The following is a 23901-nucleotide window of genomic DNA, read 5'->3' as shown; positions in this document are numbered from 1 at the left end:
TCAAATTCTAATAACCTGTGCAAACACTTCTGACTTACTCTCAATGCTATCATTAATTCAAGTATTATTGTCTATATTCCAGTACAGTGTTTAGATTGGCTCTCTCAAGTTCTCTGTCTTGAGTCTCTTTATTGCCAGAGTTATAATGGCAAAGTGGCAGCTAGTTAACCATTCTGGAGTGTGGGTGAGTGTACCTTTCTCATGAACAACCCATTAAGAGAAAAGGGGCCCAGGATGCGTATGTTGTGACTGAATTGGGAAAAGGATCAGTAATTTATCAGTTGAAGAGAATAATCTCTGGGAATGCACACTTCGATCCAGTCTATTGTAATCTCAACTGTAACAGAGCACTGTTGCTGATTGATTATAAAATGACATTATTGTTATCACTGTTTGTGCTTCCTGTTGAAATATTTAGAATTTGAACCAAAACCTAACATGGAAATGTTGATGCAGTAGTCTCCACTGTAGCAGATTCAATGCTGCAGTCTAAACTTCCCTAGTTGGTTGAACCGAGCTTTCACAACAGGATCTGGCTGGTTGTTCCAGATATTGCTTGCTAGCAAAGAAATGCCTTTTAATATTCCCAATGATTTCAAAGTAAATTTGACATTTCTTGGTTGAATAAGTATTTCCTGGAGCTTGCTGTTGTAACTAAAAAGAACAACAATCCCTTTAAGTGTCTGGGTGACGTTGATGTTATTGATGTCCCCCTTTAACATTCCAGTTCTCTGTAAAAGCTATTGACTGACTTTGTAGGGCAGACACCTCTGTAATAACCTTCTCCTCGCTGAGGGAATGGACAGCCCTCTAAGTAGCCTTTCCGGGTTTGTGACTTGAATGAGTGATGGCTGTTTTAATGGCCTGAATCTTATTGCAGAGAATGACAGTCCATTTAAAGCCTTGATGGCCGCCTGAAAGGATTGCTACATATTGCATTGACTTGGCATCCAGTTAAAGAGATAATAGTTTTTCATCATTTCTAAACCTAGTCGTTTGCTTTGTGGAAAAAAAACATTAAATACTGTGTTAATATATTTTTCTAATTCTAATTTAACAATAGAATTTCTTTTAAAGATATTTATTCTAAGATCTTGCATGGTGGTGTTCCGTATAAGTTGGAAATATGCGTACATGCAGCTGTCATTTGAAAGGCTTGTGAATTCCAATAGGTAACCACTGTAGTACACCACCTGGAGGATCCATTATGCAGATTCATAAGACACTGAGCACAGTGGAGAGAAGCTGCATCGGGGCTTATCAGCTTTAGCACTGCACTTCAACTCTTTAATACGAGTGCACTCTTGCAAAATCTACTGCACAGTCGGAATTCTTGGCAAGTACAGAGTCGATCGGCTGACAGATGGGATGAAGTAGCTAGCTGTGATAATGGCTGGGTCAGCAGCTCGTAAGTTGACTTTTGCCACAAAGTTAGTCACTGACTGCGCTACATTGTGGGAATGCTGAGGAAAGGGAAGCAATTTGATTGTGCTTGATGTTTTTTATTCTCCCTAAGTACATTTATGTAAGCTTTAAAAGAGTTACGCGCAAAAGTTAAAATCACTGTTACTTTACCAATCCGCCAATACAATATTCTTGTTTATTTACAAGCGGTGAATAAATGTTTTTATCTCTCGACTTTTTTTTCTGCTTATCACAGTGAGGGATGTCCATGCTGGGGATTGGGACTCTAATTCGGTTCTATTTCTATTTCAGGCATCCAGTGTCTGAATCAAGATGAGGTATGGCAGAGCTAGATGCGGAGTAAAGCTCCTACACTGCTCTAACAATGTGCCTCCAACTCAACCTCGGATGAGCACTTGCTCCTGCACTGGTGTGGCATTTTTTCCAATTCCAACACTAGCCAGCCTGTGGCCTGAGCGAGATTGCCAATTAGTGCCGAATTAGAGAGGGTTTAGTGCCATAGGCTCAGGGCCACTCAACTGCGCCCCCGCAGTAGTATGATTCTTGAAAAGTTGGCGGGTTTATTGTGCTGAGGATGTTGAACAGTTGGATTATTCCAGCAAACATTTGTTATATAATTGCAGCCAAGTACCCTGTACTTTTATTCTTCATAAATCCTTTTATTTATAACCTTGCTGCAGTCCATTAATTCCTCCAGTTGAACAGGTTATGGCTAGACCACACTGATACAGCAACATGTAGCATTTTATAAATTTAGTTGTGCTTAATTGTACAAGCACTTGTACAAGTGCTGTGGCGTGTTTCAAAAGGTCTTGCATGAGCTGACATCGCGTTGGTCGTGGGATATGAATCCCTGATAAAATGCTGTGGTATTTCCACACGTGTACGTCTGATGCAAGGGTTACAATGTGCCATGTGCAACTGATTCTGTAAATGGTGCTGCAAGCAAGCCTGTCTGATCGAGCAACCATCCTGACATGTTGAAGGAACAGGATTTCCAATTTAAGCAAAGGCTGTGGCATCAGTCAGCAGTTCGCCACCCTGTTTTCATGGAAATACATTGAACAATTCATGCACTCACCCACCGCAGGAGGGGGAAAAGTCTCAGCCTAAATTGATGTTGTTCAGATTATCGTTACAGCTATAGCAAAATAAAGGCCCAGATATTCCGATCGCAGGCCTTCCGCGGGCGGAGGACTGTGATCTGGAAAAATCTGCGCCCTTACCTGAAGGCTCCCGGGAGGCGCACAATTCCGCTGCTGGGCCTCACCAAGCTGCAGGTCTGCAGGGCCCACGTATCCCAGAGGCGCAGGTAGTTCGCAGCGTCCCTGGGATCACGTGGGCCATGGGGAGCCAATCACTGAAGGGAATCTCCCTTCATACATTTGACAGGAAGAGCTGTCAAATATATGAATGGAGATCACCCCAAAAACATAGTAAAACGTTAAATAAATTTTTTTTTAAATCACATTTTTAAAATGAATTGAAAGTTCAATAAATTAACTGTTTTAAACAAAACTTTAAATTTTTCAAAAAAATAATTAAAGTTTTTTACGGGGCTAAAAAGAAACTTTTTTTTTAAGTATTTTTAAATGATAAATCAGTGGAAATTTTTCTTTTAAACTTTTTTCAACTCTTATCCTGGTAAAAGCAGGCCTTACACGGAGGGTCTCCAAAAAGCGGAACTATCTGCCCGCAGAGGCCCTTCTCCAGGGCAGTCGAAGGATCTGTCAAGACAGATCGGAAATGCTGGTTTCCAGCGCATGCGCAGTGCATGCCTGAAACTGGCATTTCCGATGTCGCTACGGGTGGGTACACAGCGCGTACCCACCCGTAGGGATCAGAATATCCAGCCCAAAGTGTCACTTAATTGCATATTAATTGTTGTTTTGGGGAGGGAGGGGGGAGCAGTCACCATTCACAGAATTATAGTGAGAGCGATTAGCATTGGCCACGATCAGTCTTTGCATTTCATATCTAACTGCTGTCAGCAAAGGGGGGTGACTGTGATTACTGGGGTCTGTTTTCTGCAGAACAATAGGAAGCCATTTTTCATGTTCACCAAACACAATGCAGATCGTGAAAATATTTTCAGCCTGTGTGGGTTTGACACAAAAGTGTGTATTCTGGAATTAGCCGTAATTGCATTCTGAAAGCTACATTTTAATAGTGGACTGTGTTTTTGACTTCTCCAGCTCCGGCTTTCACTTGTTGGTTATGTAAGTGGTGGGGTGGGGGGGGGATGTTGTGGTTGACGCTTCAATTAAAAGCAGGTAATTGAAGCTTCACTGAGTGAATTCTATTACTTCTGAATCTTAACAAGAATTGTATCTCAAATGCAGTCAGTTGTAAAAAGCTTCCTTATTCGTGACCTGATCTAGGTATTTTGCAAAGACATAGCCCTTCACTTTTGTTTCTTGGCACAGTGACTGACGTCTGTTTTGTTTGTGTGGTGTTGACGTGCTGTCTGATAGACACTTCAATTTTGAAACTTGAAGTTGTTTTGTAGGCTCCTGACAGCTCAGTGAGTTTATCCAGTCAGTAACTGAGCCATACAGACCAGGGAGGGTCAGGTTTGATCCCTGATTGTTGCTGAGTTAACTGATCTGTACCAGTGTACTTGTAGTGGTTCTACAGTAGGCATCAGCATCCTTGGGTGAGGGAGGGGGGAAACCAAACAGGGTTCTCCTCTATAATTGTTATCCCATGGTATCAGCCGTGGCTCAGTGGAATCACCTTCGCTGCTTTGAGTCACAACCTTGTGGTTTTAAGTTCCACTCCAGAGACTGGAACACAAAATCTAGGTGGAGACTTCAGTGCAGTACTGAGGGAGTGCTGTACAATCCGAGGTGTCATCTTTCAGAAACCAAGGCCCTCCAAGGTGGATGTAAAAAATCCCATGGCACTATTTCAAAGAAGAGCACGGGAAGTTATCCCCAGTTTCCTGCCCAATATTTATCCTCAACTAACCACTTAAAAAAAAAAACAGATGATCTGGTCATTATCACATTGTTGTTTGGCTGCCACGTTTCCTATATTACAACAGTGAATACACTTCAAAAAGTACTCAATTGGCTGTAAAGCGCTATGGGACTTCCTGAAATCGGGAAAGACGCTATATAAATGCAAGTTTGTTCATTCTTTCTGGAAGTGCTTTTGTCAAGATTGACTAAGAACAGGATTGAGGTTTGCTGTCATTTTCTCTGGTTAAATAATCCCCTGACGCTCGCTGCCGAGGCGCACAGTTGAAGAATTCTTAAAGTGCATCCAGGGTGTAGAATTCTTAAAGTGCATCCAGGAGAGCTTTTTGAGCCAGCATGTAGAAAGTCCTACAAGAGAGGGGGCGGTACTGGACCTAATTCTAGGGAATGTGGCCGGCCAAGTGGAAAAAGTGCTAGTAGGTGAGCACTTTGGTGATAGTGACCATAATATGGTAAGATTTAAGGTGGTCATGGAAAAGGACAGGGATGGGCCGGAAATAAAGGTTCTAAATTGGGGGAAGGCCGATTTTAATAGGATAAGGCAGGATCTGGCCAAAATGGACTGGGATCAGCTACTTGTAGGAAAATCCGCATCGGAGCAATGGGAGGCTTTCAGAAGGGAGATTGAGATCATACAATGGCAACATGTTCCCGTAAAGGTCAAGGGTGGTTCCAAAAACCACAGGGAACCTTGGATGTCAGGGGATATACGAGAATGGATTAGGAAAAAAAGGAGGGCTTTTGGTAGATACAAAAGGCTAAAGACAGAGGAAGCCCTAGAGGAGTACAAAAAGTGCAGGGGGATACTTAAAAAAGAAATTAGGAGATCAAGGAGGGGCCATGAAATAACACTGGCAAGCAAAATAAAGGAAAATCCGAAGATGTTTTATAAGTATATTAAGGGTAAGAGGATAACTAGGGAAAAAATAGGGCCCATTAGGGACAAAAGTGGCAATCTGTGTGTGGAGCCGGAAGATGTAGGAGGGGTTCTAAATGAATTTTTTGCATCTGTTTTCACTATGGAGAAGGACGATGTAGACATAGAAATAGGGCGGGGGGACTGTGATATGCTCGAACATATTAACATCGAGAGGGAGGAGGTATTGGCGGTTTTAGCTGGCCTAAAAATGGATAAATCCCCAGGCCCGGATGAAATGTATCCCAGGCTGCTGTGTGAGGCAAAGGAGGAGATTGCGGGGGCTCTAACACATATATTCAGGACCTCTCTGGCCACAGGGGATGTGCCAGAGGACTGGAGAACCACTAATGTAGTACCATTATTCAAGAAGGGTAGTAGGGAAAAACCGGGGAACTACAGGCCAGTGAGCCTAACATCAGTGGTAGGAAAAGTATTGGAAAAAATCCTGAGGGACAAAATTTGTCTCCACTTGGAGAGGCAAGGATTAATCAGGGATAGTCAACATGGCTTTGTCAAGGGAAGATCATGTCTGACTAATTTGATTGAATTTTTTGAGGGGGTGACTAGGTGTGTGGATGAGGGTAACGCAGTGGATGTGGTATACATGGATTTCAGTAAGGCCTTCGATAAAGTCCCGCACAGGAGACTGGTCAAGAAGGTAAGAGCCCATGGAATCCAGGGTGCCTTGGCACATTGGATACAAAACTGGCTTAGTGGCAGAAGGCAGAGGGTGATGGTCGAAGGTTGTTTTTGTGACTGGAAGCCTGTGGCCAGTGGGGTACCACAGGGATCGGTGCTGGGTCCCTTGCTGTTTGTGGTCTACATTAATGACTTGGATATGAATGTAAAGGGTATGATCAGTAAGTTCGCGGATGATACAAAAATTGGTAGGGTGGTAAATAGCGAGGAGGGTAGCCTCAGTCTGCAGGACGATATAGATGGGTTGGTCAGATGGGCGGAACAGTGGCAAATGGAATTTAACCCGGAAAAGTGCGAGGTGATGCACTTTGGGGGGACTAACAAGGCAAAGGAATACACAATGAATGGAAAGACCCTAGGCAAGACGGAGGGTCAGAGGGATCTGGGTGTGCAAGTACACAGATCCCTGAAGGCGGCGGAACAGGTGGATAAGGTGGTAAAAAAGGCATATGGGATACTTGCCTTCATTAGCCGAGGCATTGAATATAAGAGCAAGGAGGTTATGATGGAGCTGTATAAAACACTGGTTAGGCCACTGTGTGCAGTTCTGGTCGCCACACTACAGGAAGGATGTGATCGCGTTAGAGAGGGTGCAGAGGAGGTTCACCAGGATGTTACCAGGGCTGGAGCGCTTCAGCTATGAAGAGAGACTGGGCAGATTGGGTTTGTTTTCCTTGGAGCAGAGGAGGCTGAGGGGGGACATGATTGAGGTGTACAAAATTATGAGGGGCATAGATAGGATGGATGCTGAGGAGCTTTTTCCCTTAGTAGAGGGGTCAATAACTAGGGGGCATAGATTCAAGGTAAAGGGCGGGAGGTTTAGAGGGGATTTGAGAAAGAACTTTTTCACCCAGAGGGTGGTTGGAGTCTGGAACTCACTGCCTGAAAGGGTTGTGGAGGCAGAAACCCTCACAACATTTAAGAAGCATTTGGATGTGCACTTGAAATGTCATAGCATACAAGGCTACGGGCCAAATGCTGGAATATGGGATTAGATTAGACAGGGCTTGATGGCCGGCGCGGACACGATGGGCCGAAGGGCCTCTATCCATGCTGTATTACTCTATGACTCTATGACTCTCTAATGGCTAAGGGATGGCCTCACTTGAGCAGTACCTCAGCAAGGAGTCAACCACTTCAGAAGATATGCATTCCAGAACACTAAAGGAGGTCAGGGAGGAGATAGCAGAGGCATGAACCATAATTCTCCAAAAAATCTTTGGAAATGGTTCTTGTGCTAAAGGACAGGCAGGTGGCAAATGTAACATAAAAGAGCAAGGGATAAGCTAAGTTAACTATGGGACAGTTAATCTTACCTAATTAGGGTAAACTTCTAGAATCCATAATAATGATGAAATTAGTGAACACTTAGAAAGGTGTGGGTTAATCAGGGACAGCCAGCATTGATCTGTAAATGGCAGGTCGTCATTTTCTAATTTCATTGAATGTTTTGAGAAGTACACAGAGTGCATTGATAAAGGAAATGGGGTAGATGTTGGGCAGATAAGAACAGCAGCTTGCACTTGTGTATAACACTGTTAACATGGAAAAAGCTCCCAAAGGGCTTGGCAGAGGTGTAACTAAACAACATGGACACCGAGACAAAGAAGGAGATATTGGGAAGGTGGTCAGGGAGTTGGGTATTAAGGAGACCCTTACAGGAGAAGAGGGGCTGGAGAGGCAGAGTGGTTTAGGGAGGGAATTCCAGAGCATGGGGCCTATACGGCTTTTTAAAAAAAATATTCATTCTGCGAATGTGGGCATCGCTGGCAAGGCTGGTATTTATTGACCATCCCTAGTTGCCCTTGAGAAGATGGTGTAGGGCAGCCGCCTTGAACCGCTGCAGTCCGTGTGGTGATGGTGCTCCTACAGTGCTGTTAGATGGGGGGTTCCATGCTTTTGACCCAGCACAGATGAAGGATCGGTGGTCTATGTCCAAATCAGGATAGTATGTGACTTGGAGGGGAATTTGGAGGTGATGGTGTATCTGCTGCCCTTATCTTTCTAGGTGATGGAGATTGTGAGGTTTTGGAGGTGGTAGAGAAGAAGCCTTGGCAAGCTGCTGAAGTGCATTCTGCAAATAGTAGACACTGCAGTCATGGTACACTGGTGTTGGGAGGGGGTGGATGTTTAGACTAGTGGATGAAGTGCCGATCAAGTGGATTGCTTTGTCCTGGATGGTGCTGAGCTTATTGTGTGTTGTTGCAGCTGCACCCATCCAGACAAGTGGAGAGTATTCCATCACACTCCTGACTTGTGCCTTGTAGATGGTAGGGAGGCTTTAGGAGATCAGGTGATGAGCCACTGGCCACAGAAGATTATGTTACTTGTCACATATCATCCCAAGCCTGGATGTTATCCAGGTCTTGCTGCATGCGGACATGGACTGCTTCATTATCTGAGGAATTGCAAATGGAGCTGCACACTGTGCCAAAGTCAGTGAACAGCCCCGCTTCTGTCCTTTTGATGGAGGGAAAGTCATTGATGAAGCTACTGAAGATAGTTGGGCCAGAGGAACTCCTGCAATCATGTCCTGGGGCTGAAATAATTAACCTCCAACAACCACAACCATCTTCCTTTGTGCCAGTTATGACTCCAGCCGCTGGAGAGTTTTCCCCTGATCCCCATTGACTTCAGTTTTACTAGAGTTTCTTGTGCCACACGCAGTCAAATGCTGCCTTGATGTCAAGGGCAGTCACTCTCACCTCACCTCTGGAATTCATGTCTTGTGTCCATGTATGGACCAAGGCTGTAATGAGGTCTGAAGCCAAGTGGTCCTGGCGGAACCCAATCGGTGAGCAGGTTATTGGTGAGTCAGTGCTGCTTCATAGCACTGTTGATGACTAAAACAGAGAGTAGGGGTTAATGATATTAAACGTATTTACTCATACTGGAGGAAGGTGGTGTTTCACAGGAATCGGTGCTGGGGCCACTGTTGTTCACAATTTACATAAACGGTTTGGACTCGGGGGTTTGGGGGGGGGGGTGCGCGTCAGAAGTACAATGCCAAAATTTGCGGATGGCACCAAATTGAGCGTGTAGTTAAGTCTGAGAAGGACTGCGACTTAATACAAGAAGCTGTTAAACTTGCAGAATGGGCACCATAAATGACAAATTCATTTCAATATAGATAAGTGCGAGGTGGCGCATTTTGGTAGGAGGGATAAGGAGGCCACGTACTCCTTGGAAAATAAGAGTCTATCTGGGGTAGAGGAGCAAAGGGATCTAGAGATTTACAAATCATTAAAAGTAGCAAAAGAAGACCTGTCTTCTGTTCCTTACCTCAGTGGAACTGGCTTTGGGTGGTTCCACTCCCACCTGTCCCAACACAGCCAGCTCATCTGCAATAATGGCTTCTGCTCCAACTCCCACATGGACAAGTCTGGAGTTCCCAAAAATCTGCCCTTGGTTCCCTCATCTTCGTCAATTGCATGTTGCCCCTCATAAATATATATATGCTGACGTCAACCACCCGTACCTCTTCACCACATCCCACTTCCACCTCTGTGCTGTCAGACTGCTTATCTGATGTTATGTCATGGATGAGCCAGAATTCCCTACAATTGCACATTGGGAAGACTGACGCCATTGCTTTTGGCCCCTGCTAAAAACTTTGCAACTTTGCTACAGACTCTGTCCCCATCCCTGGCTGCTGCTTTGGCTCAATCAGACTGCATGAGACCATGGCATTTTGTTTAGCCTAGAGTTGAACTTGAAACTCCATATTTTATCCACTCCCAAGATCACTTATTTCCATCTACATAACACTTCCCATTTGTGCTCCTATCTGACTCTCCCTGCTGCCAAAACCTTTAGACTTGACTTCCCCAGCACCCTCTTTACCAGCTTCCTGGCATTCATCCTGCATTAACTATAAACTGTCCAAACTTTAACGGCCCACTGCGCCCATCCGCCCCATCCTCGCTATCCTACATTAGTTCCCCATCCTCATCCTTGTCAACAAATCCCTCAATGTCCTTACTCCACCTGACATCTGCAGCGTTCTCTAGCCTCTGGCCTATTGTGCATCTACCCTGCCCTTGCCCCATGTTTGGTGACAGCTTCCAGCTGCTTCAGTGCTACTCTTCTTCAAACCTCTGCACCTGTCCCTTCCTCACCACCTTCAAAAGCCTTCTCAAATTACCTTCGGTCCCCTCTCGAAACGGCTTGGCACTTTTTCTACCCTGCAAAGGTTGGGACCTTTTAAAGGTGCTTGATAAATGCAAGTTATCATTAATGCAAGTAGCATTTGTAATAAAGTTGTTGTATCCATATTTTCACAAACTTCCCTTGGAGAATAGTGTGAAGTAGTGGAAGGATCTGCAGGCTGATTAATGGTCTAACATGCCATGACATGAACACTCCTTCCATGGCCATCTTTATACCAGTGACAGGGCTGTTAATCCTATACGGTGAGATGGTTTTATGGGCTTGCACAACCCATACAATTGGGGGCACCCACACTCGCTGGCTGTGAGTATTCCACTGAATACTCAACTCAAAATTCAGAACTAGAACTCCTGTCTCCATCCGCCAGGACTGTCTGGAGTGGGATTTGAACACTGCACCTCTGGCACAGGGATGAGAATGCTACCATTCTCCTGTCATATGGTGACTGAGCTTGAGACTGTTGTTGCAGCTGGGAACTGTGATGTAAGTAGAATCTCAGAAGCATCAATAACTAGCAAAATAATGGACTTAATCATGAAGGTCAATGAAGGATTACCTGTGTGAAAATAACTCGGTAAATAGCAATAAACAGGTTTGAGAACTGTCTGACCAACTCCTTGCCCTTTTTGGAGGAATTATATTCCCATGTTGATCCTGGGAAATTCTAAAATTTAGTGCACTTGGACTTCTAGAAAGCTTCTGATAAGGTTCTGTATGGAAGACTTATATACAAGCTTAAGGCACTGGGTATCAAAGATAAAATCTTGAAGTGAATAAGAACATGTTTGTAAAAGGATGTAGCGAGTTCTGTTCAGGGGATGTACTTCCCCAGAGATGTGCGAGTGCTCCTACTGTTCCTAGTCTATATAAACAATCTCGATTGAGAAACCAAATGCAATTCGGTAAAATTCACGCACTCTAATAGTTAAGTTTGACAAGGCAGACAAGAACGATAGAGGACTGAAATAAAATCAGTAAAGGGGCAGCACACAAAGCCAGTTAAATTCAATATGGATAAGTGCAAGGTATTACACACTGGATAAAGCAATGGGTCCCATTCATTCAATCGATCATGTTGAACTAGCTAGAAGAGAGGCTGAAAGAAAAATGGGAGTGATATTAGACTCAACACCTAGCACGTTCAATCATTGCAGAGCAGTAATCAATAAATGTAACAGTATGCTGAGCTACATTGCCAAATCTGCCATCTGAGCCCATCCTGCTGAAACTGTTCAATGCTCTGGTCATGCCAACAACTCTGGAATCATTTAGAGGGATTTAGATGCTGTGATGAGGGGATATAACAACAGAAAATGCTGGAAAAACTCAGCAGGCCAGGCAACATCCGTGGAGAGAAAATAGACAACGTTTTGGGTCAAAACCCTTTGTCAAGACTGAAGAAGCACAGGAAATGAAACCGATTAAAAGGCCAGTATGGGGGCTGGGAGAGAACAAAAGAGAAGTGAAGAGACATTAAAAGGTATTCAAAACGAGATGAGATGGTGATAGGACTAGTGGAGACAAAAGACGGCTCTAGATTAGGTGTGAAATGCGCTGGCAGAATGGGAGACAGCTGCCATGTGGGAGAGAAAAAAAGGGGGGGGGAAGGGTCAAAACAAAGGTGTGGATAAAAAATATAAGTAAAAATGTAATAGGGGCCGAGGTTATGATCTGAAATTGTTGAACTCGATATTGAGTCCGGAAGGCTGTAAAGTGCCTAATCGGAAGATGAGGTGCTGTTCCTCGAGCTTACGCTGAGCTTCCGTGGAACAATGCAAGAGCCCGAGTACAGTGAGGTCTGAGTGGGAATGGGGCGGTGAATTAAAATGACAGGCGACCGGAAGCTCGGGGTCATCCTTACGGACTGAACGGAGGTGTTCCGCAAAACGGTCACCCAATCGATGAGGGGAACCTATCGAGAATGTAGAACCTAGCAGGAGGCTCGGTAACAAGAGGACACATATTTAAGATCATTGGCGAAAAAGCTACGGGGGAGATGAGGAGAATTTATTTACTCAGTGAATTGTTATGATCTGGAATGTACTGCCTGAAAGGGTGGTGTCAGCAGATTGAATAGTAACTTTCAAAATGGAATTGGATTTATACTGAAAAAGGTAAAATTTGCAGAGCCACGGGGAAAGAGCAGGGATGTGGGACTAATTTGTAGTTTTTTCAGAGAGCTGGCACTTGCATGATGGGCTGAATGGCCTCCTTCTGTGCTGTATGATACCCTGACTTGGGAGGAATGAGGTAAATGGGAAGAATGGCCTCCTTAATCTGTAATTACCTTTTTGACCTTTGTGAGTTAGTCGAGTTCATCCAAAGCAGCTGTGGAACCTAACATTCCAAGTCCTGTAGAAAAGAATGAGCTTTTTTTTTATTCGTTCATGGGATGTGGGCATCACTGGCAAGGCCAACATTTATTGCCCATCCCTAATTGCCCTTGAGAAGGTGGTGGTGAGCCGCCGCCTTGAACCGCTGCAGTCCATGTGGCAAAGGTACTCCCACAGTGCTGTTAGGGAGGGAGTTCCAGGATTTTGACCCAGCGATGATGAAGGATTGGCGATATATTTCCAAGTCAGGATGGTGTGTGACTTGGAGGGGAACTTGGAGGTGGTGGTGTTCCCTTGCGCCTGCTGCCCTTGTCTTTCTAGGTGGTAGAGGTCAAGGGTTTAGGAGGTGCTGCCGAAGAAGCCTAGGCGAGTTGCTGCAGTGTATCTTGTAGATGGTACACACTGCAGCCACGGTACGCCAGTGGTGGAGGGAGTGAATGTTTAAGGTGGTGGATGGGGTGCCAATCAAGAGGACTGCTTTGGCTTGGATGGTGTTGAGCTTTTTCAGTGTTGTTGGAGCTGCACTCATCCAGGCAAGTGGAAAGTATTCCAGCACATGCCTTACTTGTGCCTTGTAGATGGTGGAAAGGCTTTGGGGAGTCGGGAAGTGAGATACTCGCCGCAGAATACCTAGCCTCTGACCTGCTCTTGTGGCCACAGTATTTATGTGGCTGGTCCAGTTAAGTTTCTGGTCAATGGTGAACCCCTGGATGTTGATGGTGGGGGGTTCATAGAGAGAGAGTTATACAGCACAGAAAGAGGCTCTTCGGCCCATCGTGTCTACGCCGGCCATCAAGCCCTGTCTATTCTAATCCCATTTTCCAGCACTTGAATGTCAAGGGGCGGTGGTTGGATGCTCGCTTGTTGGAGATAGTCATTGCCTCGCACTTGTGTGGCGTGAATGTTACTTGCCACTTATCAGCCCAAGCCTGAATATTGTCCAGGTCTTGCTGCATGCGGGTATGGACTGCTTCATTATCTGAGGAGTTGCGAATGGCATTGAACACAGTGCAGTCACCAGCGAACATCCCCACTTCCGACCTTATGTTGGAGGGAAGGTTATTGATGAAGCAGTTGAAGATGGTTGGGCCTAGGACACTGCCCTGAGCAACTCCTGCAGCGATGTCCTGGGGCTGTGATGATTGACCTCCAGCCACCACAACCATCTTCCTTCTGATCACTATTTAGTGATCCCTACTGAAAGTGCAGATGTTGAAGAAGGAGAGGATCAGACAAGGCTGTGATAAAGCCTATGATTAAATAGCTCGCTGAGACTTAATATTCCGGCGCCTAGAAGCCACCTTCAGGAGTGGGTGGGGTGGGGGTTGGCGCTAAGAAAACTGGAGAGACAAAATAAGAATGTAGGAGCAAAAATGACTGGCCATTTTATATTCATCTCCTGATCTAACTGAAATTCTATGAACATTTTTGGTGCAGTATGAAGGACTCCTGCATCCTTGTTACAGCAAAGTTGCTTTGATTCCTCAGTTGACCTGCACTGTAAGTGTGAATCTCATGCCTTTGTTGTGTTGGTTACAAGTATCCTTATCAGGTTCAAGCTTAAGTTTGTTTAATCAGAGACAAGGACACTTGCTCTGTAAAGCCAACAACAAAAATCTACACCTGTGGGCTATATTTAGATTTTCTTTCACAAGTATTGGGTAAACCTCTTTCTTAGCTAAGCCTGGCAGTGTGGTAACACAATTTGTGTCACAATATGCAAAAGAATTTATTGCAATGCACATGGTGTGGCTGTTCCATCTGTTCCTTCTGTGCTCCCTCTCAATACAGTCAGCACCGCTTGTGCATTTTGTGTTTGTCAGAAGATTGTTCTGTGTTTCGAACATGAATTGTGACTGACTGACTGAGCCTTGATCTAAGACTGATCAACCCTCAGTCCAGTGGTTAACACCATTGTGACCAATCTCAGCTGAGGTTTATTTATGACTTTTTAATATATTTAACTCGGCCTTGTAGAACTCCAGCTTTGTTTCTATTTTCCTTTCATTCGTTCTATTTATTTTTCTCCTTTCACTGCTTGTCTCCCACAGCTGTTCTCTCACTCTGTGTTATGTCTGTGGATTTACGCCATGAGCTTTCTACCCTAGCATCCCGTTCTTCTCATTTCCTCCCCCTTTTAGAGGCATTTTATTCAACCTTAGCTGACTTGAGACTGAAGTTAGCACATGCTGCCTGCAAACTCCCAAACCAAAAATGTCAGATGTTGTGAAGCCTCCAATGTTAATTTAAACTGTTGGTCCTGACAAAAGCCATACTATATTTAAGCAGATTATGGTCCAACCTCAGTAACATAAATCCTGGGTAATCAGACTCATTTCCATTTGCCTCAGCAGCGTACTAATGCAGTAGTGAGTTATCTCAAAGAAATGCTTACCCTTTTTGTTATGTATTGTGTGTTCTATTGTGTGTTCTCCTCCCACCTGTGGTGGCACTGTCACAGGAGATAAATGGTTGGGTGTTCTCGGTTAAGTTTTAGCTCTCTTTGTTCGGAACTTTCCAGAACTTCCTTTCCTTCCAATAAAGCACTTCATGTTTGAATCTCTGAGTTCTAAGTCCTAAATTGGGTCTAGGTAGAAAGGTACCGACACAACAAGTGGTAACGAGGAGCGGATGAATCTGCGTACGTTACGGGTGCAGTGAGTAAACAGAAAATTTAATTTGAAACGTGAGATGGCTACTATATTAGGAAACATCGGTGATTTTGATGAAAATGTGGAGCAATGGAGCGAATATACGGAACGTTTTGACTATTTTGTATTGGCGAATGCGGTGGCAAATGAAAAGGTCGTGCCTACCTTTTTGAGTGTAATCGGGCCGAAGACTTTCAATTTACTTCGCAGCCTCGTGCAGCCAGATAAGCCAGGAACTAAAACATATAAGCAACTAGTGGAAATTCTTGGAGCACATTTTTCACCAAAACCTCTGGTTATTGCTGAGAGATTTAGATTTCACAAACGGAATCAAGAGGAGGGGGAATCAGTGACGATGTTTATTGCTGCTTTAAAAAGGTTGTCGGAACACTGCCAGTTCAAGGAGGTGCTGAATGACACCATTAGAGACAGACTTGTGTGTGGTCTGCAAAATGCAGCCACACAGAAGCGCCTTCTTACTGAGGACAACCTTACTCTTGAAAAGGCCATTGAAGTTAGTGTCTCCATGGAGATGGCAGAAAAGGAGGCTCACCAGTTGAGTTCAATAGGGAGAGTTCACAAGGTGTCGTCTGAGCCTAAAGGTGCGCGGAACGGCATATGTTACTGTTGTGGGAAAACGGGCCATCACGCTAATGACTGCTGGTGTACGGAGCTGGAATGCCGAAATTGTGGCAAAAAGGGTCACATTGAACGCGCCTGTAGAGGTAAAAATAGAACAGACAGAGCTGGGAAGCATGGAAGCAAAATGTCCGTAGTTGGACAAGAGAGGAAAAAGAGTGTTCATTCAGTGCAGTATGATGGAACAAACAAAACAGAGGGGAGCGACACCTCTGAGGAGGAAGAGGTGCACATACTGACGGTTGCAGGTGGTTCAAATGGCTACTGGGTGTCACCACTGGTGGAGGGACAATCAGTGCGGATGGAGGTGGACACAGGCGCGGCTGTGTCCCTTGTTTCAGACACTGTCTACAACAAAATGCTAAAGCATCTTACCCTTCAGCCAACAAACATTGTGCTAAAGACGTATACCGGCGAACCTATGGCCATGAGAGGCGTCATTGAGGTGACAGTTAAATTGAACGGACAGACTTCAAAACTGCCACTATATGTGGTAAAGGGAAATTACCCATCGCTACTGGGACGTGCGTGGCTAGAGAAAATCACGCTGGACTGGCCTGCAGTCCGCATGATGTCAAAAGGGGAGTCAGGTCTGACTGCAGTGTTAAACAAACATGCAGAACTCTTCAGTGGGGAACTTGGGAGCATGAAAAAGATTAGCGTGAGACTGGACATTAAACCTGACAGCAAGCCGAAGTTTCACAAAGCCCGACCTGTACCCTATGCAATTTGGCCAAAAGTTGAGGCTAACTTGGAGGCCTTAGGCGAGAATGGAGTCCTGGAGCCTGTGAGTGTGAGCAAATGGGCCACACCCATTGTTCCTGTCCTGAAAAAGGATGGATCTGTTCGAATCTGCGGGGATTTTAAAGTGACTATTAACCCGGTGCTGTCTGTGGAACAGTACCCTCTTCCCCTCATTGATCTTTTTACGGGCCTGGCCGGAGGGCAAAAGTTCAGCAAAATAGACTTATGCCAGGCTTATCTACAAATGCATGTCGATGACAAATCAAAGGAGCTGCTGACAATTGTGACACACAAGGGGCTATACAGGTACTGCCGCCTTCCGTTTGGAATTACGTCGGTCCCTGCTCTATTCCAAAGGGCAATGGATCAGATTTTGAGTGGACTGCCAGGAGTCCAGTGCTACCTGGACGACATCCTTGTCACTGGGACAAATGAGGAGGATCATCTTCTGAACTTGGATGCGACACTACAACGACTGAAAGAATACGGACTCAGAGTTTGTAAAGACAAATGTGAATTCTTTCAGTCTTCAGTTGAGTACCTGGGGCATGTGATTGACGCTACTGGCCTGCATAAGGCGCCGCCAAAGGTCAAGGCGATCGTGGAGGCCCCAGCACCCCAGAATGTGAGCCAGTTACGTTCATTTCTGGGGCTACTTAACTACTATGGGAAGTTTATTCCAGACTTAGCAACATTGCTGAAGCCGTTACATCAGTTGCTATGTCAAGGCAAAACATGGAAATGGACTGAACTGTGCAACGAAGCTTTCGCCCAAGCAAAGAAAGCATTGCTGAATTCGGAGGTCCTGACACACTTCGACCCAAAGCTACCCGTGCAGCTAGCATGTGATGCATCACCATATGGTGTGGGAGCAGTCATATCCCACATCATGCCTTCGGGTGAAGAGAAACCTATCGCCTTCGCATCACGCACCTTGAACAAGGCCGAGAGTAACTATGCGCAGATCGAGCGCGAGGCCTTGGGAATCGTTTTTGGAATTCAAAAATTTCATCAGTACCTGTTTGGGAGAAGGTTCACACTCCTGATGGACCACCGTCCATTGACTTCAATCTTCGGGCCCCACACCGGAATTCCATCTCTCGCTGCAAGCAGGATGCAAAGGTGGGCTTTACTGTTGTCAGGACACACATACGACATCAAATATCGCAAATCAGACTTGCACGGCAACGCAGACGGTCTCTCGAGGCTACCCTTGCCTGTTACTCCCCCAGAGCCTCGTCAGATAGACATCTTCTACTTTAGACAAGTGGAGGGAGCACCTATCACTGCAGTTCAGGTGCGAAGGTACACCCGCAACGATCCAGTCCTGTCTGAGGTAATGGACGATGTCATTCGAGGGAGAGCGATCGGAGATTTTCCTAGTTTGAAACCTTACGTTTCAAAAAGAAATGAGCTCTCCGTCCAGGCAGGTTGTCTTCTTTGGGGACGCCGTGTCATCATTCCGCCACCTCTGAGGGAACCTATACTGCAACAACTTCATACAGGCCACAGTGGGATGGTTCGGATGAAGGAAATGGCAAGAAGCTACTTCTGGTGGCCAGGTCTCGATGGGAATATTGAGGAGAAAGCCAAAACATGTTCCCCATGTCAAAGGGTCTGGAATGTTCCACAGCTGGCAACCCTACACCCCTGGCATTGGCCTGCAGAAGTGTGGCAGCGAGTACATGTGAACTTCGCCAGTCCTTTCGAAGGGAAGATGTTTATGGTGGTTGTGGGCGCTCGTAGCAAGTGGCCAGAGGTCGCTGTGATGAGGCCTACTACGGCAGAGAAAACAATTGAGAAACTTGGTGAGATGTTCAGCCGTTATGGCTCACCGGAACAACTCATAAGTGACAACGGTCCACAATTTGTATCACAGGAGTTTGCAACCTTCCTGCATGTGAATGGTGTCCAACACATCAGGTCTGCGCCCTATCATCCCTCTACTAACGGCCAGGCAGAAAGGTTCGTGCAAACTTTGAAGCACGCCTTGAAGGCATCGCAAGGTCAGGGCTCAATCCACCAACGTCTGAACAGCTTCCTGTTGTCCTACAGGAACGAGCCGCATGCCACAACCAAAACTTCCCCCGCTTCGCTCATGATGAAGAGGCAGTTGCGGACAAGTTTTGACTTACTCAAACCTCCAAGGGCAGAACAGGTTGTCCATTGTCAACAACAAGCTCAAGTTGAAAAGAGAGAGAAAAGAGCCAAGGAGAGACGGTTTCATCCGGGAGAGCACGTCCTAGCTCGAAACTACAACACTGGACTGAAATGGGTTCCTGCTATGGTGATCGCGCAGACAGGCCCGGTGTCTTACACGGTTGAGACTGCTGAGGACATCGTCTGGAGAAGACGCACAGATCAACTGTTGCTAGGAGCAGAGACAGCCACAGAGGCTCCAATGGCTGGTTGGCCTGAACTGTTTCCGGATGATACCGCAAACCAGCATCCTTTGCCACAGTGCTCTTCTCCAACACAGGAAGTCAAAGAGACTGTTCCACCTGTGCAAACTCCTGACTTTCAACTGACACAGGCACCTTCTCCATCCAGGCCTATGTCAATGCCTACTGCTGTGGAAGCCAGCGATGACCGCCGGTATCCTGTCAGAGAGCGGCGGCCTCCAAGACGCTTGGACCTGTAGGCTTAGTGACTTACCCACAAGACTGGGGCAGAATAAACCCCAGGGTAAAGTCAGGGTTTGAGGCAGTCTACCTCTACCCTAGGTTCGTTGAGTGCATTGAAAGTAACTTACCTGTTGAGGAATAACGTGGACCTTCCATTTAAGAGGGGAGGAAATGTTATGTATTGTGTGTTCTATTGTGTGTTCTCCTCCCACCTGTGGTGGCGCTGTCACAGGAGATAAATGGTTGGGTGTTCTCGGTTAAATTTTAGCTCTCTTTGTTCGGAACTTTCCAGAACTTCCTTTCCTTCCAATAAAGCACTTCATGTTTGAATCTCTGAGTTCTGAGTCCTAAATTGTGTCTAGGTAGAAAGGTACCGACACAACACTTTTGACCCATTTGTTTGTAAAATTACTGTTTGGCATTACAGTCACTACGTTACAGCATAGAATGCCGAATTGTACTCCCACTAAGATAGTTAGTGTTTCTTTGTTGATCCAAGTGGTCTTCATTGATGGCTAGCAATTGTTGCATTTTTAAAATGTAAACAAAATAAAATCTCTTGGCATAGTGCACCATAATTACGATAATTCTGACACCACCAGCAGGGGACATCTCACCATTCAGGGCATCAAGCTCATTCCTTCCTCAGGTCACTTACAATTTCTCCTATCATTAATTCCATCTATGTATTGTATGTAGATATTTCATCTTTGCCATACCAATGCATACTACTTTAATTTATCCGTAATGAAATCTGCCCTACTTTCCTTATTCAACTTGCTTGAGTCATACAAATTATGAATAGTATCAATTTCCCCTATGCAGATCATATAATCGCATCTGAAATTCTAATTATATTGCATTTAGTCTTCTCTCTATTTATTAATTGTGTGACCAGCAAAGGGGGTGGGGGTGGGTGACTGAATTAACCCCTGTGGAACTTAACCATTCACTCACACAGACATCTGCTGTATGCTGCCAATCCCGTAAGCTAATTTTGTCATGAATTCACTAGCCTTAATCGTCTTTAAAAATCTCAGAATGAAACTTTATCAAGTGCTTTCTGAACATCCAAATAAATGTTATATAAGAAAAGAAGGCTTGGCTCATTCCAACAATTCAGTTACCCCTAACAAAATTTCAATATGAGGCATAAACTATTGCCTCTAAATCAATACTGGCTACCCCTTGAAGCCTCTGTGCTCTTTAGGTGGTCATTTGCAGCAACTCTCTAGAACGTTATTGAGAATTTTTCCCCATTGCTAATGTCAGACTAACTTGTCTCCATTTTACCAATTAAAGTGAAATTCTTTTTTGAATATTTGTATGTATTTTCCTCTTGCTCTGGTATTTATAGAGCTCCTGAAAATATCAATCAGAGCCTGGCCTGTTTTGTCACTTATCCTCGTCCTTCTTGACTTGTCTGCAGCCTTTGACATGGTTGACCACTGCATCCTTCTCAAACGCCTTTCCACCGTCGTCCAGCTAGGTGAGACTGCACTCACCTGGTTCCATTTTTATCTATCTAATCGTAGCCAGAGAATCACCTGCAACGACTTCTCTTCCCACTCCCGCATCGTTATCTCTGGTGTCCCCCAAGGATCTATCCTTGGCTTCCTCCTATTTCTCATCTGCATGCTACCCCTTGGCGACATCATCTGAAAACAGCATCACTTTCCACATGTACGCTGACGATACCCAGCTCTACCTCACCACCACAGTCTCTAAATTGTCAGACTGCATGTCCGACATTCAGTTCTCGATGTGCAGAAATTTTCTCCACCGAAGCCATTGTTTTCGGTCCCCGCCACAAACTCCATTCCCTAGCCACTGACTCCATCCCTCTCCCTAACATCTGTCTGAGGCTGAACCACACTGTTCACAACCTTGGTGTCATATTTGACCCTGAAATGAGCTTCCGACCACATATCTGCAGTATAACTAAGACCGCCTATTCCCACCTCTAACATCGCCCGTCTCTGCCCTTGCCTCAGCTCATCTGCTGCTGAAACCCTCATTCATGCCTTTGTTACCTCTAGACTTGACAATTCCAATGCACTCGTGGTTGGCCTCCCACATTCTACCCTATGTAATCTTGAGGTCATCCAAAGCTCGGCTGCTCATGTCCTAACTCGCACCAAGTCCCGTTCACCCATCACCCCTGTGCTCGCTGACCTACATTGGCTCCTGGTTAAGCAACGCCTCGATTTTAAAAATTCTCATATTTGTTTTCAAATCCCTCCCTGGCCTCGCCCCTCCCTATCTCTGTAATCTCCTCCAGCCCCACAACCCCCCGAGATATCTGCGCTCCTCTAATTCTGCCCTCTTGAGCATCCCTGATTATAATCGCTCAACCATTGGTGGCCATGCCTTCTGTTGCCTAGGCCCTAAGCTCTGGAATTCCCTGCCTAAACCTCTCCGCCTCTCTACCTCTCTTTCCTCCTTTAAGACGCTCCTTAAAACCTACCTCTTTGACCAAGCTTTTGGTCACTTGCCCTAATTTCTCCTAATGTGGCTCGGTGCCAAATTTTTTGTCTTAAAATACTCCTGTGCAGCGCCTTGGGACATTTTACTATGTTAAAGGTGCTATATAAATACAAGTTATTATTTTCTTTTGCAGATGCCAGAGTGTATTGCTTGTGAGCCAAGTGCCCTCAAGAAATGCAATCCATTAAATTCCTTTGTAAAATAGTGTTTATTGACCTTATGGTATGTTGTAGATTCTTCAGGCAGTTCCACTGAATCTGGGAATTGTCCATAGGCTTCATGAGTGAAGATTTACGTGAAGGATTCATTTTATATATTTTCTGATTTTCTCACAAAAAATGTTTACTCTTAAATGACAAATCTAGTTTTTAACCCTTGGTCTACATCTAACCCAGCTAAACAGCTCCCTCTCTGCTCTCTCCCTCTGCTATTTATCTTCCACCTTGCCTTCTTATCTTTTCTGATACTTGTGTTAGTCATCCGCAACTAACTTTGACATAATTCCCAATCCTCACTACCTTCTGTATCCTTTGTATATCTTTTAAAACAGTTTTTTCATGCCATTGGTTTAGTTTCTGGTTATGCTTGATGCTTAAATCTTGCCCCAAGCTCACCCCACAGCTCATAATTTGCTCTTATTTATGAGTTTTGGTCTTGGTGTTATTATGATATCAAATTTAACTATGAACAGCTCACTGGAGCCCGAGTATTCATCAGCTAGTTACCAAATAGTTCTGATGGCCTATTTGACATTAAATCTAAAATAAGATCTTTCTCCGTTCTCTTCACATATTGAATTAAAAAGAATTGATTACCACAATGAAGTTGCTTGTGCTTTAGATCCTCCCTTTCCATTGCTCTGCTCACCTTGGGATATTAAAATTGGACTGAAAATTCCCATATATATCTACAAAGTCATTTCTATTTTCTATGCAGAACTTCAATGACCTCTCATTGAATTGAATTATCCTGCTTATTATTTCCATGTGTCGAAATTACACTGGAAGCATCCTAAAAACCATCAGTTGGCATTCTTTTATTTCAACTTATTTACCACAATCTTCTGTTCCTTCATTAGTTTCTCAGATCCTCAGTCCAAAACATAATTTGTGCTCATATTTAATGCAACCACTGGTTGCTTTGCCTGTCTTTTTCATTTTCTTATCACCCAGTGTTTGCACATCCTTTATTGTTGTCGCTGGAGTACACTCTGGATCCCAGTTAATGTTATCCCTGCACAATTTATTGTTGACAACTATTGCAATGGCGTATCTAACTATATATTCCCATTGCATCTGCTGCACCATTTCACCTCAGGGAGCCACCACTTAATGTGTTACTTATTTTTATCTCATTTGGGTATCGGTCTCCATTTGACCTTTAATTACTTCTGCCCAATCCACCTAGAGGTCCAACACAATACTCCTATGAAGGGTCTTCACTTCAGCGTGGATTGCAGCCTCAAGTAAATTAAGGTCCTTGGGCTTCCAATCTTTTTTCACTTCTACTCCCAATGGGTTGCCATCTTAAAGTCATCCACCTGCTTGCATCTAACACACACAACTCTGGAATGTCGAATTCCACTCTTTGTTACATGAATTTATATGTGCCCATCCCAAACTCTGCACTTCAATCCATCCTTGTTGTCAACCAAACATTTCATAGTCATAATTTGCTGCTTTCATTATAAATAACATATATTTTCATTTTGACCCATGTTTTGTGTCTAGTTTGATTCCTTAATTGATATTTTTATTTTGATTTATTTCAGTTTTTAAATTGAGCCAAATCTAAATTAGTACAAATAAAGTTATCAAATAACTACTTAACTCCCATGTGCACATGGCTCAAATTCACGCCTTTAATGGGAACATTGTGTCTTTCGCCCCTGTTCTGGCGCTCTGCCTTTATGTTCTGCTTTGATGTTTTTTGGTGCTTTCTTTCCCTGTCACTTTTGTTTTATTCTTTTTCACATTGTATCTTTTTTTTGCATTTATTGTGCTTGTTCCTTTGCACTATAATTCTGCTTTTTGGGGTGAAATTGGACTTCCTTCGCACGTTTCTTTAGGTGTGAAATGGGTCCACAACGTATCTACTTCTAGTGTAGATTACACTTGACCGAAACGCACTGGAATTGTCCGGTCACCATGTTGTTGTGGGCGCCCCTTCGGCGTCTCAGGCGCTTTCCTTAATTAAGCGTGGAGCCAATTAAAATATTATAATGAGGGT

The 23901-nt window shown here is 44.6% G+C and overlaps 1 protein-coding gene across 16 annotated transcripts in view; it reads left to right on the top strand.

The window, feature by feature from the left end:
• Nucleotides 1-23901, top strand: part of LOC147109520 (alpha-(1,6)-fucosyltransferase) — a 993309-nt gene that overhangs the window by 397361 nt on the left and 572047 nt on the right. The gene's annotated exons all lie outside the window — the stretch shown is intronic.

This window comes from Somniosus microcephalus, chromosome 12, assembly GCF_052327205.1.
Source record: "Somniosus microcephalus isolate GS21.2 chromosome 12, FLI_Smic_1.0, whole genome shotgun sequence".
Classification (NCBI taxonomy): domain Eukaryota; kingdom Metazoa; phylum Chordata; class Chondrichthyes; order Squaliformes; family Somniosidae; genus Somniosus; species Somniosus microcephalus.
Note: the sequence above shows the minus strand (reverse complement) of the source record. Positions and strands in the feature narration are given on the sequence as shown.